Source organism: Nicotiana tomentosiformis, unplaced genomic scaffold (genome assembly GCF_000390325.3).
Source record: "Nicotiana tomentosiformis unplaced genomic scaffold, ASM39032v3 Un00042, whole genome shotgun sequence".
In the NCBI taxonomy this organism is placed as follows: Eukaryota; Viridiplantae; Streptophyta; class Magnoliopsida; order Solanales; family Solanaceae; genus Nicotiana; species Nicotiana tomentosiformis.
The window spans coordinates 149,875-168,365 of record NW_027174601.1 but is presented as its reverse complement, the minus strand read 5'-3'; the positions used below and the strand labels follow the sequence as shown (position 1 = coordinate 168,365).

Sequence of the window (18,491 nt, the reverse complement as noted above, 5' to 3'; positions counted from 1 at the left end):
ATAACTGACCCTGATGAGAATTGTATGAACCATGGTTGGATGATGCACCATAGTGAACCGGGCGACCCGTCTGTGCTTGTCTGTAAGGACAACCCCTACCGTGTTAAAACTGACCCCCTGAAGGACACTACTGAAATCACCTAGACCACGAGGCCTCTTGGCCTCCCTCTGTCTACGTTCCTGATTACGGACCATCTCTATCTGTCGAGCAATGTCAACTACCTCATCAAAAGTAGCACCAGATACTCTCTCCCGAGTCATAAGTAACTGCAGCTGATATGTGAGGCCATCAATGAATCTCCTAATCATTTCCCTATCAGTGGGAACCAACAAAATTGTGTGACGATTCAAATCATAAAATCTCATCTCGTACTGCATCACAGACATGTCATCCTAACGTAACTGCTCAAATTGTCTGCGCAGCTTCTCCCTGCGACACTGCGACACAAACTTCTCCAAAAGAGAATGGAGAATTCCTGTCATGTAAGTGGTACTGCACCGATCGGCTTGCGCCTCCCATAGGCTTCCCACCATCTGAAATCAACCCCAGAAAACTGAAAGGTAGTGAACGAGACCCCACTAGTCTCCAAAATACCCGTTGTCCGAAGCATCCGCAGGCACTTATCCAAAAATAACCTGAGCATCCTCTGACTCAGCACCGCTAAATGATGGAGGTCGAAGCCTCCCAAATCTCTCAAGTCTCCTCTGCTCATCATCTACCATAACGGGGACTACCGGGGCCTGAGAAGCTGCAGTCGTCTGGGCTGGTAGTGCCCCAAGTATCTGAAGTCCATGCATTATCTGCTCCGGATTATGGGAAATAGGGGTATGAGTGCTTCCCACGGCTTGAGCCGAAACCACTTGAGCAAGGCTAGTGCAAACTGTCAATATCTGAGTCAAAGCCTCCTGTAGGCCTGGAATCTCAATGGGCACAGATGGTAACAGAGCGGGTTCCGCCAGCTCAACTATATCTCGAATCTACTCCTGAGCTGGAGCAACTGGTGCTTCTCCAACTGCTATACGAGCGGCACCTCGACCTCGGCCCCGGCCTCTCGTGACCCTAACTGGTGGTTGACCGTCCGATCCAGTAGTACGTGTCTTTACCATCTATGAGAGAATAGAATAACAGAATTTTAGTTTTCCGGAAATAACAAATTCACACGATATAATACAAAAAGTGAAATTTTCCTAAGGGTTCGGCACCCTCTCGAAGATAAGTACAAACGTCTCTGTACCGATCCCCAAGACTTTACTAAACCTGCTCATGACTCGTTAGACATATGTAACCTAGGCTCTGATACTGACTTGTCACGACCCAAAATTTCACCCGTCGTGATGGCGCCTATCTCAATACTTGGCAAGCCGACATCATCAATAACCCACAATATCTTTTAAATACGGAAAACATCATAATTAAGTTTAAGAGAAAATCCTACAAATACTAGGTAAAACATATTCCCAAAACCCGGTGTCACTGAGTACATGAGCATCTATGCATTACAAGTCTGGAAAACACGGTCTATAATAGTCTAAAACCAAATACAGTAAATAGAGAGATAGGAAAGGAGAGACAAGGTCTACGAAATATGGCAGCTACCTCTGAATCTCAGGAAAATCAGCTATGTGAAAGAATCAACACCCTTGTGTCCAGGATCACCTGGATCTGCACACGAAGTGTAGGGTATAGTATGAGTATAACCAATTCAGCAAGTAACAATAATAATTAAGGAACTGAAAGTAGTGACGAGCTTCTCATGTAAGTCCAAATACAGTACTTTCAAACATAAAAGGGTAGGCATGCTCTCAAGTTCAACATTAAAAATTTCACAGGAATTTCATATCAAATTTGACTGAAACAGAAAATAATGGTTTTTCGAAATTTCCAAAATAGTGATATATAATAGCGAAAATGTAACAAATAATGAAATCAATGCATCCTCTCAGAGTAACCATTATTTAGTCCTCCCATTCACTCCAACCCTACAGTCACTCTTTTCTTACAGTCACTCAACACTAGGCACTCGACACTCGCACTCAGTAGGTACCTACGCTCACTAGGGGTGTGTACAGACTCCGGAGGGGCTGCTTCAGCCCAAGCACTATAACAAACCAATCATGGCATAAATCAACAAAACATGTTGCGGCGTGCAGCCAGGTTTCATATATATCCTCACAATTAAGCCCTCGACCTCACTCAGTCATCACCTCTCCAGTCTCTCGAGTTAAAGATCTTATGAAAATCAGCCCAAAATGATAATATGATGTATCAATAAATAGCAACGGAGACTGAGATATGATATGAAATGAATGAACATGACTGAGTGTGAAATTACAATTTGAACATATAATTCAACCACAGAAATGTCCCCAGTGGGTACCAGCTCAATTTTCTCTAACACGTAGAGAATGTATGGATATCAACATATTATTCAACTACACAGTTCAATGGAATTTGACCAAGTCACAATTACTGCGGTGCACACCCACACGCCCATCACTTAGCATGTGCGTCACCTCGAGACCAATCACATAATACATAATCCGGGATTTCATACCCTCAGGACCAAATTTAGAACTGTTACTTACCTCAAATCGCGTTAATATTTATTCTACTATTCCCTTACCTCGGAAATCGTCCTCCAAACGCCTCAAATCTAGCGATAAATTATCTGATTCAGTCATTAAAGATTATTGGAATTAATTCCATAAGAAAATACTAATTTTCCAATAAAATTCGAAATTTAACTCAAAAATTGTCCGTGGACCCCACATCTCAGAACTCGACAAAAGTTATAAAATATTAACACTCATCCAACCACGAGTCCAACCATATAAATTTTACCAAATTCTGACATCAACTCGGCCCTCAAATCCTCTATTAAAGTCTTTGAAGATTTCTACCATTTTGAACTCAATCTTTACCCATTTGAACTCAACAATCTTTCCACAAACCTTATTGGTATGTGTATGTATAAATAATACTCTCACACCCAAGAATTATACTCCCAATTACCCATCTTTACCCAAACTCGAAATTGAAGACAAGGGTTAGAAATTCTTACCTCTTTGAAACCTTAGCAAGATCCTTGTGAAATCTTCCAACCTTGAACAAGAATTGATGGGAAAATGACTAGGTCTTCACTTTCTCTCTCTAAGATGCTCTCATATCTCTCTAAAATATCAAATGAAACCCTTCTAAATGACCCCCAGTAGTGTTTTATAAGAATGGGGTCGGGTTGATAAAATCAGAAAAAATGAAGCTCTGGAACAGGATATGCGGTCGCATATGTGACCGCAAAATGGATATGCGGTCCGTATATCGGCCGCACAATTTGAGTATTAAATGGGGAGACGGGGTTGTAATATTCGAAATGATCGGCCGGGTCGTTACATAATTGCCTCCCTGGTAATCCATATTACCTTTGTAACCTTCAAGGTTATGTATTTCAGTCGTCTATATTGTGCATCTCATCCCTTAGCAACTCATTTATTTACCAAGTTTGAGTCTATTTACTTGTTATCATAGATGTTCATATGCACTCTTAAGTGCCTCTTCTTACCGAAGCCACAGGATGTGTTGCAACCTTAACTAATTCGCGTTACTTTGACCAATGTGGTCCTTGTTTGTTGTCTGAACTGCCTCATAGAATGTCGAGGTATGATCATTCTTACTCAACTCCAGGCCATTTAATTCTCTTTGTCCATCTCTCGTTTGATCTCATTGGTGATGGCGTCAAAGTGATCGGCCATTCTGTTGCTTCGATATATCTTGAACATAGTTTGGAGATACAATATTTCATGTTCTCCTATCCATTTCGTTAGTAATATTACCTTCATGAATCCAAATATCACTTTTGACGGATTTCTTTATTTTCATCACCCCATCTTCTATTGAATAGGCCCTTGGCACTTTAATATGTGATCTTAACTTATTCGTGATCTATTTCTTGACCTCATTTATCCCCATCATATGGACCAAATATTAACCCATGCACTACTCTTCAAGTAGCTATTACCATTACTTAAGCATCGAATCTTACGCCCTTCGGTTGTGCCATGTGTCAATCATATGTAATATTGACAGATATAAAATCTAGCTTCAATCCTTATGCTATAAAGCACGATCTAGAATGGAAGAAGGGGAAATTTTCCTATAAGCGGTAACATCATCTCTTTTTTTTAACCTTACTAATCCTCTTTAAAATAAATAAAAGATTTGTAAATCTCAAAAGGATTTTTCAATTAAAAAGTGACAAAACATTTGTTCAAAAGAGATTATTTCAGAGTCGTCACTTGGTATATATTCTCGATGTGCCAAGTCACCATTTAAAGGCAATTTTATCGTAAAAAACATATTTGAATCTAAAATAGTTTGCACTAGAGGTTCTAGATAAGGGGGTTTATTTGACTCGGGGAGAAGGTGTTAGGCATTCCCCGAGTCCCGTGAAAATCACGGTTGCGTACATGATCTAATTGAATTTTTAGAAATACTGAAATTGAGGTGGAAACACACAAAGAGCGAAAATAAACACAGAAGAGGTTCGAGGTCGTCCCCGCCTGATAAACGAAAGAAAAGAAAAGAAAAGAAAATTAAAATATTAACAATCCTATATTAACCTATACTATGCTCCCTCCACAATGCTCGGCCTCCAAAATATTACAAGTTCTTCGAGGTATTCCCCGAATAAATTAATTAACTAAAAGGGGCGACTTCTCACCTCATATAAGAGAAAATATAAGGAAAATCCTAAAATTTGTCTACCCGAGTGTGGTCGGCCTAAACATGCTACTAGCGATTCTTAATTAAAAAAAGATGAAACGATGTAAAATTCATTCAATATCTAAATTGTTTGTCTTTTCCAACACGAAAGAAATAATTTTCACTTGTTAATTAAACCACGTTCAACACCTATTGTGCACGTTTGATATCTTCTCGGTCATTTACTTTAACTATCCATGTTACTAAATTTATCCATCGTCGATTTTGGATTACTTTTCTGCACAAATGTTCTCACCTCAACAAACACAATTTAGGAAATATACAAACAAATAGCTTATATCTGAACATTTATCAAATGCAGTTAAGTAATAAACAAACTAAGCACATCAGAGAAATTGATTAAGGTAAGGAGTGAAGTAATATCAAATTAGGAAAAGAAAAAGAAATGGACCTCAATTAAAGTAGGAACTTCTCCAATTTTAATTAACCTCCAGCAAGATGTACAACAAATAATACGATCCAACCGTTATTGCCACAATGAGCTCCAATTGAAATATGACCGGAAAAGAGTGAACCACGACGGGAACTCGGATTTGCAATCTCGAACGAAAATGCCCTGACTCGATTGACTCGAAATTGAACTTTCACCTCCGTTTGGACCTGGCTAAGAACAGAAGTTGTTGGAAATAATGTATTTTGTGACTATGGGTAGAGGAATTGTGTTTATCTCAGTGGTAGAAGAATGGGTGAAGGTGAATGTGTAATGTTTTTACGTGGAGAAATTATGGTGGAAAGTTGTTGAAGGTTAGAATTAAAAACAAAATTAGTAGGGATGGAACTATTTGTGGCTTTGAAGGTTAATAGCAGATGGTGTTGAACGGAATATTCACATGGTTATGGAAATGAATCCAAGGAGGGAACTAGTATTTTCGAAGAAGAAGTAGGCCGCTCTCAATTCCCTTTTTTTCCGTCCGTTCTCTCCCTTCTCTTTCTTTCTATGTCTATGTGCTGCCTAGGTCCTTAGCTCTAGGTTGGAGTGATTGGTTAGGGTTTCCATAATTGGGTATTTTATATGAAAGTGGGAAGGGATGATGGCCATTGGATTAGAGAAGAATAAATGACTAAGATTAAATCTTGCATTTTAAGTGGAGAGTGGGCTAATGAGTTGGAAAAATGAGTCTTTGTCTAGGCCACCAAAATCCAAAAATAAGCTCTTAATTAGCCCAAATTTAATTCTTTCTCAATGAACAAAAATAAAAATAAAAATACTAGCAAAATGTACTAATTAATCTCAGTTAATAAGAATAAACTATTAAAGTGAACTATATATAAAAATAAAAATATTTTTGGTTTTTTTTTAAATGTTATAAAAAGGTAGAGAAAACTATTTTAAAGTAATAGTAAATTAAAATATTATCATTATAAAATACTAATAAGCTTAAATAAATAAATAAATAAAAATTAAAAGATATATAATAAGAAAAGAAATATTATAAAATTATTTTTTTCTTTTTTAAACTTATGTTTTAAAATTAAAATTAAAAGTTAACATAAATTGTATTAAAATAAAAATAAGTAAATATTTTTATAAATACTGCTTTTAAAAGTTGCGCGGATCAAAACTTACGTGTTTACAATGACCTGTAGCCTCCCAATTAAAAGTGTGGCGCGCAACACACTAATAAGAAGGACTTTACTAAACACGGTTCCACGACACCCTAGGCTATACTTAACCTAGTGCTCTGATACCAAGTTTGTCACGCTCTGAAAAGACCAGCAGAACCGGCACCCAATGCCTTTAACTTATACCGAGCGAACCAGTTGAACCTATCTACCCATTCATGATTATTTCATAGATTTGAAGTATCACTTAAACATTTGAAATATCGTCTTGAATCGTTTGGTTAAAAGTCATTGTTTTAACTCAAAACATAAGTAGGCTTTTGACCAAGATACATAAGTACGGAATGAACATGAGAGTTTAAATATCTATATCTATATATATATATATATATATATATATATCACCTACATGACAAGACCTCCCCACAGTGTCACTGGAATCTCTATGGACATTATAAATTCACTAGACATAATAAAATCACTAGACATAGGAGGGATAAAATCACTAGACCCACTGATACTAGAGCGGGCTTAACAAGTATAGTAGAGAATGCAGAAAACATCTAGCTCGTGTGATTAATCTTACAACTGACAAGATAGTTTTGCAGGAAAAAGGAGTGAACAACATATATGTTGTAGATTTGTCCACACTTTCAGAAAATGAACTCACTTGCTTAAGTGTGTTGGATAATGATCCCCTCCTTTGGAACAAGAGACATGGACATGCCAGTCTAAGTCAACTAAACAAACTAGTCTCCAAGGATTTGGTGATAGGACTGCCTAACATTAAGTTCAAGGAAGATAAAGTTTGTGAAGCTTGTGCAAGGGGGAAGCATGTAAGATCCTCTTTTAAAAGCAAGTAAGTGGTAAGCACCACCAGGATGATGGAACTGGTCCATATGGTTCTTTGTGGACCAATGAGAATATTGAGCAGATGTGGTAAGAGATATATGATGGTGCTTGTTGATGATTACTTTAGGTTTACTTGGACATTGTTTTTAACATCTAAAGATGAAGCATTTGACATATTCACTTCTTTTGTTAGAAAAACTCAGAAATAACTAGGTAATCAACTTGCATCAATTAGGTCTGATCATGGTACTGAATTTGAGAATGCTAAATTTGCTGAATTTTGTGATGAGCATGACATAAATCATAATTTTTCTGCTCCTAGAACTCCATAACAAAATGGAGTAGTTGAAAGAAAGAATAGGACATTGGAAGAAATGGCGGTTCTTTCTAGTAAATTGCCCCATAGTTTCTGGGTAGAAACTGTGAACACTGCATGTTACATCATAAATAGGTGCATGACTAGACCTCTTGTTGAGAAGACTCCCTATGAGTTGCTTAAAGGGAGAAAGCCAAATATATCCCATCTTAGGGTATTTAGATGAAAGTGCTTTGTGCACAATAATGGTAAAGATTCCCTAGGTAAATTTGATCCCAGAAGTGATGAGGGAGTTGTCACGACCCGAAATTCCCACCTTCGGACTGTGATGGTGCCTAACATTTCACTTGCTAGGCAAGCCAACATTAGAATAATATTATCCATTTATAAGATAATTTTTAAATTTATTAATAACAGAGAACAATTGCAGAAGTAACGACTGAAATATAGTGAATAATCCATAAAAATAACGGTGTTTAAATACTATCCCAGAATTGGTATCACAATTGCACGAGCCTCTAGAATAATACAAATAATGGTCTGAAATAAAATAAAGCTGTCTGAAAATAAACACACAGCCAAAGTAAAATAGATGCGGACTTCAGAACTGCGAACGTCGTGCAGTTATACCTCAAGTCTCCTCTGAGTAGCTAAAATCCGAGCATGTCTATGGTATGCCGCTGGGACCAACTAAAAAATCTGCACAAGACGTGCAAAGTGTAGTATTAGTACAACCGACCGCATGTACTAGTAAGTGCTGAGCCTAACCTCGACGAAGTAGTGACGAGGCTAAGGTGGGTCACTTACATTACCTGTACGAAATATTAGTAACAACAACAATAATAGAACTAAATCAGGTAATTCATTTATAATAATTGAAGCCAACTCAGCAATCATAACCAATTGTCATTTCCATCAATTCTGTTGCAACGTGCAACCCGCTCTCACAATATATTCACATTCAATTCTGTTGCAGCGTGCAACCCGCTCTCACAATATATTCACATCCAATTTTGTTGCAGCGTGCAACCCGCTCCTCCAATATATTCATTTTAATCAAGTCTGTTGCAGCGTGCAACCCGATCCCCCAATATATATATATATATGTCGACTTTTAAATAAGTCTGTTGCGGCATGCAACCCGATCCTCCAATATGGACTTTAAATAATTCTGTTGCGGCGTGCAACCCGATCCTCCAATATGGACTTTTAATAAGTCTGTTGCCGCGTGTAACCCGATCCTCCAATGTGGAATTTTAATAAGTTTGTTGCGGCGTGCAACCCGCTCATCCAACATATTCATTTACCAATTTTTATAGAAGAAATTTCCCCTAATAAATGCAACAATTAATATAAAATTATAAGATAACAGGCATACAATAATTATGATTTAATTATGAATCAAACAAAGACAAATAGCAAATTATTATGGAAATCAGAGAGAAAATATGCAGTTTAATATTTAATATGCTAAATGTCAAATAACAATTAATGCAGGAATTCAAGAATTAATATTTGACAAAGAATAGGAGTGAAATAATTATTATAATAATTAATTCATGATTTAGAATAATTTATGATTTTTCAAGTAAGCAGGCAAACAATTAATTTGACGACGTATAGACACTCGTCACCTCACCTATACGCCGTTCACATGCAATTCATATAACAAATCATTTAAGAGTTTTATTCCCTACATGGTTAACCACGACACTTATCTCACTTTGCTAATTCCAATCAATTACTCGACCACAACTTTTCCTTTTAAATTTGTCTCCAAAAGCTTCAAATCTATTCACAAACAATTCGATATACTCAATACGAATCATAGGAATTAATTCCATATGAATTTATAAATTTTCCGGATAAAAATCTAAAATTAATTAAAATATTCGGCAGTGGGACCCACATCTCAAATCCCGAAAAAACTTACGAAATCCAAACACCTATTCCGAGACGAGCCCAACCATACAAAAATTATCCAATTCCGATGTCAAATGGACCTTCAAATCTTAAATTTTTGTGTTTGGAAGATTTTATAAAAATCTGAATTTTTTTCATAAATTCACGAATTCATGATATAAATGAGTATGAAATCATGAAATATAACGAATATAGGATAAATAGTTGAAAATGGGTCGAACCCCATTTCCAGAACTTAAGTTCTGTTTCTGGGATTTTTACCCTTCGCGAACACGGTCAGTGCCTCGCGTTCGCGAAGCACAAATTTGTGTTGTCCAATTTTACTCTTCGCGAACGCAAGGGCTACCTCGCGAACGCGATGCTTGCCTAGCTTGGCCTTCGCGAATGCGAGATGCCCTTCGCGAATGCGAAGGCTAATTTTCCTGGCCAACCTCTTTCCCTTCGCGAACGTGAGGCTTCGATCGCGAACGCGAACGCGAAGCTTCCCACCTAAAGCCTTCGCGAACGCGGCCCCCTCTCCGCGAACGTGAAGAGTAATTTTCATTTGCCTCTAGTTTCTTCTTCGTGAACGCGAGCCCCCTCTCGCGAACGCGAAGAAGGATACCAGAAGCAGATTTCTGCAGTTTTTTCCAAGTCTAAAAATTATCCGTTAACCACCCGAAACCAACCCGAGCCCTCGGGGCTCCAAACCAAACATGCACCCAAGTCCTAAAACATCATACGAACTTGCTCGCGTGATCAAATCGCCAAAATAATACCAAGAACTACAAATCAGACACCAAATCAAAGGAAATTTCCAAGAAAATTTTAAAACTTATATTTTTACAACCGGACGTCCGAATCACGTCAAATCAACTCTGATTCTCACCAAATTCGGCAGACAAGTCATAATTATTATAGTTGACCTATACCGGGCTCCGAACCAAAATACAGACCCAAGGTCAATAAATCCAACATCAGTAATTTCTTAAAAATTATTAACCTTTCAAGCTTTTAATATTTCATCAAAATTTCATATCTCGAGCTAGGGACCTCGTAATTCGATTCCGCGCATACGCCCAAGTCTCAAATCATGATACGGACCTACCGGAATTGTCAAAACATGGATCCGGGACCGTTTGCTCAAATTGTTGACTAAATTCAACTCAGTTGAGTTTTTAAAGCTCTATTTCACATTTTAATCGATTTTTCACATAAATACTTTTCGGAAAATTGTACGGACTGTGCACGTAAGTCGAGAAATGATAAATGGTACTTTTTGAGCTCTTAGAAGACATAATTACTTATTAAATTTAATAATGATATTTTGGGTCATCACAGGAGTATTCTTGGGACATTCTATACATAGTAAAGTTTGTAATATTTATAATAAAAGAACTATGTGTATAGAAAAAGGTGTACATATGATTTTGATAAAACTAACATTCTTTCTAAGAGGCAGGAACATGATGATGAAGCAATTAGGCTGGTAAGAAACTCAAATAAAACCATATCCCAGACTGAAGCTGCACCACATGAAGAAATAGGTCATTCCACTCAGGGCAACTTGACAGGGGGAACTGAACTAAGAGGAACTGATCCTCAAACCTCGAGCGAATCTATCCATGAACATGTTCCTCAACAACAAAACATTGAAGGAACATTTAGGGCAAGCTAGTTGGTTGTGGAACCTTACAAGTATCAAAGTTCTCATCCCATTGAGAACATAATTACTGATCTAACATCTGGAATCAAAACCAAATCTTCTTTGAAGAATCTTTGTGCCTTTGATGCTTTTTTATCTCTTATTGAACCTAAAAATATTGCTGAGGCTTTGTAGGATGCAGACTATGTGAATGCAATGCAAGATGAACTCAACTAAGTTTGGCATCTAGTACTAAGAAGCAAGGACATGTCAGTAATTGGTACAAAATGGGTGTTCAGAAATAAACTTGATAAAGATTGAACAGTTATAAGGAACAAGGCATGATTGGTGGTTTAAGGATATAGGCAAGGGGAAGGCATAAACTATTATGAGACTTTTTCTCCAGTTGCAAGATTGGAAGCAATTAGACTTCTTATAGTGTTTGCTGCTTACATAGAATTCACTCTCCATCAGATGGATGTCAAGAGTGCCTTCCTCAATGGCTAAAAAGATCTGCCTTTTCTTTCACAATGCAATCACTCTTGTAGTGACCAGTGTTTCCACAGTGTGTGCAAATCTTATTCTCAGGGAGTGTTAGGTACTTATTTTCGGGATCCCATTCAGGTGCGGAGTTCCCAAAGCTAAGTCCATTTCTGTTGCCACTATGGTGTTCCTGTAGCCATGAAAGTACATTGGAGGACCTGTTCCATTTACATGTTCTATCAAACTCATGTTTAACCTTTGTTAAGTTATTTTTCAAAACTCTTACATTTTCTTCCTTTTTGTATAGCTCATTTTTAACCTTCCTTAAGTCATCCTCTAGGTTGAGTTGTATATCACTTGCTATCTCTTTTTCTGTCCCTAACTTTAACTTTATATTTTCAGATCTAAGTTGTAAGACAGTTGTATCAAGTGCATGAACCTGGTTCTTCAAAGCAGTATTTTCCTTTTCAGCTTTACAAACGTTTATTTCTAGGTTTTTCATTCTGCTTTTAAAAAGTTACACTCTTTTGACAACTGCTCTTTTTCAGAACTTATATTCTTCGATTCATCAATTAAAGTTAGCAACAATTATGATAGTCTATCTTTAGAAAGGAGTTTAATTTTATCCTTAAGGTTCAGAAAACTTATCTCAGATTCTTCATCAGGTTCATCTTCAGATTATCGAATTGCTATGAGAGTTTGTTCAGCATTATCATCAGTGTCCTCATCTAAACTATCTTTCCAGGTAGCAACCACTGCTTTGGATGACCTTTTGTTGTAGTTCTTCTTGTCATGAACTTGTTCCTTCTTTCTGTTCCTTCTTTCAGATTTCTCCTTTTTCTACTCGACTTCCCACATAGGACAATTCTTGATCATGTGATTTTTTTACCACATTTGAAACACCCATCAGTCATCTGCAAGTGATCTCTTCTCCTCTCCTTCCACAAAGAATAGTAGTGATCATTGAATAAGGGTGGCCTAGTGGTGGATTGCTCTTTAAAGTTTCCAGGTAGTGCACTCATCTTGATCTTTTCCTAAGGTATTAGCCTCTTCAAAGATAACCCGCTCTGATATCAATTGATATTTTATACTTCAATACCACATAAGAGCAGGGGTGATTTGTGTGGTTCCTGATTTTCGCATGCACTGGATTATCGAAGGACCTGGTTCTTCTATGCGTTCCTTACACTACAGTTGCAAAATAAATAATGCATAAAGTAAAGAACACAAGGATCTTTACGTAGAAAACACCCAGCTCAAATGAAAAAACGACGACCTACTTCTCAGTAGGAATTTCCCAAACTCTCCACTAAATCACTGAGCCAAAAACTGTATTTACAAAATACTTTTGTAAACCTAGGATTATCTCTAATCCCGTTGTGGCAACCAGCCTCTAACTGTTGTGACAACTTCAAGTTAACTCTAACTTGAATACTTTGAGTACCTATTACAATTGCCTCTAGATAAAGCTGAAACGTACAATATGAAAACACCTACTACAATTGAACTAGAATAAAAGACAGACACTTGGAGCTGGTTCTTCTATCTGGTTCATGTAGCTTCAGGTTAGCACACTTGAATCACACACGTATTGCTTGTAAAATGCCTTGCTATTTTGCTCTCAATTCACGTTTAACTTCTTCTTTTGTGCATCCCTGTAGAATAAGAACATTCTGCAATATATAGAGTTAGTAGATGAAGAATTAACTAGAGTTCTAATGCTACTCTTCTTTGGTGGAAGAGTTCTAGTTGATCTCAACTTCAAACTCCTCCCTTATCTTGGATAGTGTTCTCTATCATTAAGGAGTCCTTCTCCTTATCAATTATGCAACCTTTTCGATCAGGAGATATCAATTATTCCAAGTTAAGCTTATCTCCTTCACTTGCTTCCCACATGCTCGAATCTGCCCGTGTCTATGCATGTACACAAGGGATAAACCCGTTTCATGCCTGAGCTTCCTTTGTCAGTCTTCAAAACTAACATTTACTTGGGCCAACACTTAACTATCACTTATGTGGGCACCTTAGTGGGCTTGACCATAAATTCCCACGTGTAAAGCTCAAGACTTCAATTTATTTTAGTGGCGTCACAGTGAAAGTATTGGCAACATTTATGCTAGCTGGAGTGTATTTTATAATACAATGACTAAATAAGACTGCACACTTGAAGTACTATTTACTCCAACTCTCATGTTTTGATTCATTTGGCCATTTAACTATTTCAAATCACGACTAATCAATACCATAAATATATATACATATTTTCATGACGACACCACTCCCGTGTGACTCAGGGTACACCTCAAGGTCAGTATAAACATGACACTAAAGTTATAATTGGCCCTAATAAATGTCCAATACCTATGGGGCTTTACATTCTACGTTCTTTGCTGCTACGGGCATTTCGGTTGGCCTCGGTTGTTATCAATTCCTTCTAATTATTCATCATATTTACTTATTCACGTTGACTTTGAAGTGGGGTTTCCTCTATCTACATTTATTCTTTGTTCTCCATTGACAGAGGACAAACTGTAGCGATTATATCAATTGAGTTTAGGTACTGCCACTATTTTCTTGTTATTGATTAGGTGTTATTAGTTGGGTAATCTTTTTATTGAAATTATATTCAATTTGCTTTGGTGCAACGTGATTCTTTTTGGATTAGTATTATTCGGCTTTTACATGATGGCATCTGTAATCCCTTTCTCTGTTCATATAAAGGATTTGGTCCCTGAAACATTGTTCCAAACTAATTATTTTAAATGGACTCACTTACTTCAACCGGTGTTGGAAATGTATGATCTCTTTGGCCATATTGATGGTTCTAATGTGGCACCTTCACAATTTCTGCCTGTTACTGAGGGTTCATCATCTGTTCAGCAAATCAATCCTGAATATGCAAAGTGGCGCAAGGTTGACCGTCTTATTATTACTTCATTCCCTTACTCTATGATTGCTCTACTGCTGCTGCTGCTTGGTCTAGGCTTAAAATACATTTTCTTCATCAGTCTACTGCCCGTGAGATGCAGTACAAACATAGTCTTCAGACATTTAAAAAAGGAGACCTATCTATTGATTCGTACAGGGCAAAGATACGTGAATTTGTCGATTGCCTTCATTCTATCGGCCGTGGTGTGGATGACCCTGAATTAGTACGTTGTGCTTTGAATGACCTTCCTGTCTCTTATGAATCATTTACTGTTATGGCTTCGACTTTGGCAGAGTTGTGGACTATGCTCATTACCCACGAGGTGCGCACTCTGCCTACAAGTGATGTGCCTCTGCTCCTCTGCCTAGCTACCGCTTTGTTAGCTGGTTCATCTTCTGATGTTACTTCATCTTCTCCTGTTGGTCCATCTTCTGGCCATGGTAACTTTGGTCGTTCTAGAAACTATCATCGTGGGAAATCTGATCGTGGCTCTGATCGACGAGGTCGTGGTTCTCCTTTTCAACAGTCTTATGGAGGTCATTATCAGCATAATGTTCGGCAGCAGTCCAAAGTTCCTCATGGATATGATAAGGGTGTTCTTGGTGCTACCCCTATTCAAATGCCTCCATTTGCCATGCCGAACCCGACTACTCCTATGGTTACTTGTCAGATTTGTAGTATGACTGGCCATACAACTATCTCTTGCCCGCAGCGTCATAATTATTCATTTGCTCCCACCACAGTTCAAGCACACTTGGCAGCCATGTCTTTTGACGAAGGTAATATTTCTTCTCCTACTCCTACTTTCAATAGTTCTATACTTGTTGGCAATGGTGAACCAGTTCCTATTCATTCAATTGGTTCTTCTGTTAAGGATATATTAGATATGCCCTAGATCCAATCTCATATTTGATGATTTGAAAATATTTTTGTGAATGTTATTTGATATAAAAATATATGGCGTTTGATATTCGTTTATCATAGTTATTATTAATTGCTTGATTAATTTAATAAGGTCCTTGATTAAATTTTGAGACTTATCATCATGATGGAGATCATGATAATCAGAGTAAAGTCTCTTACAATTTAATCTAAATTTTGTTCTTAATCGTAAGATTATTAATTTGGACATTAGTAATCCGGTTAGATCAATATTTATGCGATCGTCTTTATGGGATAAAAATTAGTTGATCTCAATAACTAAATAACATAAATAGATGATGCATATAGAGATATGATCATTGAACCGATTCATTGGATAATTTTTAATAGTTAGAATTATCATAAACTATCAATAGGATATTCTCTTGAAGGATGTGATGTAAGAGTTTCCTTTGACCTACTATCATCATAGTAATTGACAAGTTATTTATTGTGCTTTGATAATAGACATCTATGGCCCTAGGGCGATAGTTGAAAGGATATTGGGTACGATTAAATACTTGTATAATTAGTGATTGATCAAGATGAAATCTGTCAACTCTTGGTAATGAGTTTAAGCTCCATGTTGTCATAAATTATAACCGACCAAATTAAGACCTTGGCCAGGGCGATTGAATGAAAGAAGAAAAGAGTTTCTTAGGTTATTCAATGGTCAATTATTTTGGACATGAACACATAGTCGACCGCCTATTAGGATTTGACAGTTGAACCATATCCTAGGGTGACCCAGAGCTATAAGGACAGAAGAAATTAATATATTATTCTTCTACAGGTTCTTGAGAGTAAATTATATACTTTATGTTATCCGGTCGTTAAGGAGTGTTTCTAGACGCCACCCTTGATTAGTACATTAATGTGATCAATTTACTACCAGTTTAGTATTGAACCTATGGGTTCGTACACTAAAGAGTGTCCTGATCTTTGCTAAAGGATTAATTACTGTCGCGACCTGAAATCCCCACATTCGGACCGTGATGGCGCCTAACATTTCACTTGCTAGGAAAGCCAACGTTAGAATAATATTAACCAATTTTTAAATTTATTAATAACAAAGAACGATTGCGGAAGTAAAGTCTGAAATATAGTGAGTAAACCATAAAAACAACGGTATCTAAATACCATCCCTGAATTTGGTGTCACAAGTGCACGAGCTTCTAGAATAATACAAATAAAGGTCTGAAATAAAATAAAGTTGTCTGGAAATAAACACACAGCAAAAGTAAAATAGACGGGAACTTCAGAACATCGAACGCCGTGTAGTTATACCTGAAGTATCCTCTGAGTAGCTGAAATCCGAGAAAGTCTATGGTACGCCGCTGAGACCAACTCCAAAATCTGCACAAGAAGTGCAAAGTGTAGTATCAGTACAACCGACCCCATGTACTGGTAAGTGCTGAGCCTAACCTCGACGAAGTAGTGACGAGGCTAAGGCGGGTCACTTACCTTACCTGTACGCAATATTAGTAATAACAACAATAATAAAAATAAATCAGGTAATTCATTTATAATAATTGAAGCCAACTCAGCAGTCATAACCAATTGACATTTCCATCAATTCTGTTGCAGCGTGCAACCCGCTCTCACAATATATTCACATTCAATTCTGTTGCGGCGTGCAATCCGCTCCTCCAATATATTCATTTTAATCACGTCTGTTGCGGCGTGCAACCCGATACTCCAATATGGACTTTTAATAAGTTTGTTTGTGGCATGCAACCCGATCCTCCAATATGGACTTTTAATAAGTCTGTTGCGGCGTGCAACCCGATCCTCCAATATATTCATTATAATCAATTCTGTTTCTGCGTGCAACCCGCTCCTCCAACATATTCATTTACCAATTCTTATAGAAGAAATTTCCCAATAAGTACAACAATTAATCTAAATTTTTAAGACAATAAGCATACAATAATTTATGATTTAATTATGAAACAAACAAAGGAAAATAGCAAATTAATATTTAATATGCTAAATGTCAAATAAGAATTAAGGTACATAATTCAAATAGCATGTAACAATTAATGCAGGAATTCAAGAATTAATATTTGATAAAGAATAGGAGAGAAATAATTATTATAATAATTAAATAATGATTTAAAACAATTTATGATCTTTCAAGTAAGCAGGCAAACAATTAATTTGACGGCGTATAGACACTCGTCACCTCGTCTATACGTCGTTCACTTGCAATTCACATAACAAATAAATTAAGGGTTCTATTCTCTCAAGTCAAGGTTAACCACGACACTTACCCCGCTTTGCTAATTCCAATCAATTACTCGACCATAAACAATTTGATATACTCAATACGAATCATAGGAATTAATTCCATATGAATTTACAAATTTTCCGGATAAAAATCTGAAATTCATTAAAATATTCGGCAGTGAGACCCATATCTCAAATACCGGAAAAATTTAGAAAATCCGAACACCCATTCCGAGATAAGTCCAACCATTCAAGAATTATCCAATTCCGATGTCAAATGTACCTTCAAATCTTAAATTTTCATTTTTGGAAGATTTTATAAAAATCTGATTTTTCTTCCATAAATTCACAGATTAATGATATAAATGAGTATGAAATCATGAAATATAATCAATATAGGATAAGGAACACTTAACCCAATTTTTTCCGTGAAAATCGCCCAAAACTCGCCTTACCCGAGCTCAAAACGGGAAAGGGTTGAAAATCGGACGAATCCCAATTTCCAGAACTTAAGTTATGTTTCTGGGACTTTTACCCTTCGCGAACGCGGTCAGTACCTCGCGTTTGCGAAGAACAAATTTGTGCTGTCCCATTTTAGACTTCGCGAACGCGAAGCTTGCCTAGCTTGGCCTTCGCGAACGCGAGATGCCCTTCGCGAACGCGAAGGCATTTATCCTGGCCAGAGGCTTCGATCGCGAACGCCAAGCTTTGAACCTCAAACCTTCATGAACGCGGTCAATCTGTCGCGAACGCGAAGCACAAAACGTGCCAGCCCCAATTTGCTCTTCGCGTTCGCGAGAGTACCTTCGCGAATGCGAAGAAGAACACACCAGAAGCCTGAAGTCTACAGAAAACGAGATTTCCTAAGTCC

At 37.2% G+C, this 18,491-nt stretch overlaps 1 long non-coding RNA gene across 1 annotated transcript; it reads right to left on the bottom strand.

Annotated features, from left to right (window-relative positions):
* Positions 1–1,373: 1,373 nt before the first annotated feature.
* Positions 1,374–5,936, bottom strand: LOC138903850 (uncharacterized). The gene is made up of 2 exons (XR_011413184.1): positions 5,172–5,936; positions 1,374–1,663 (listed from the first exon to the last, which is right to left on the bottom strand). It is a non-coding gene; the product is annotated as an uncharacterized lncRNA (long non-coding RNA).
* Positions 5,937–18,491: the final 12,555 nt, after the last annotated feature.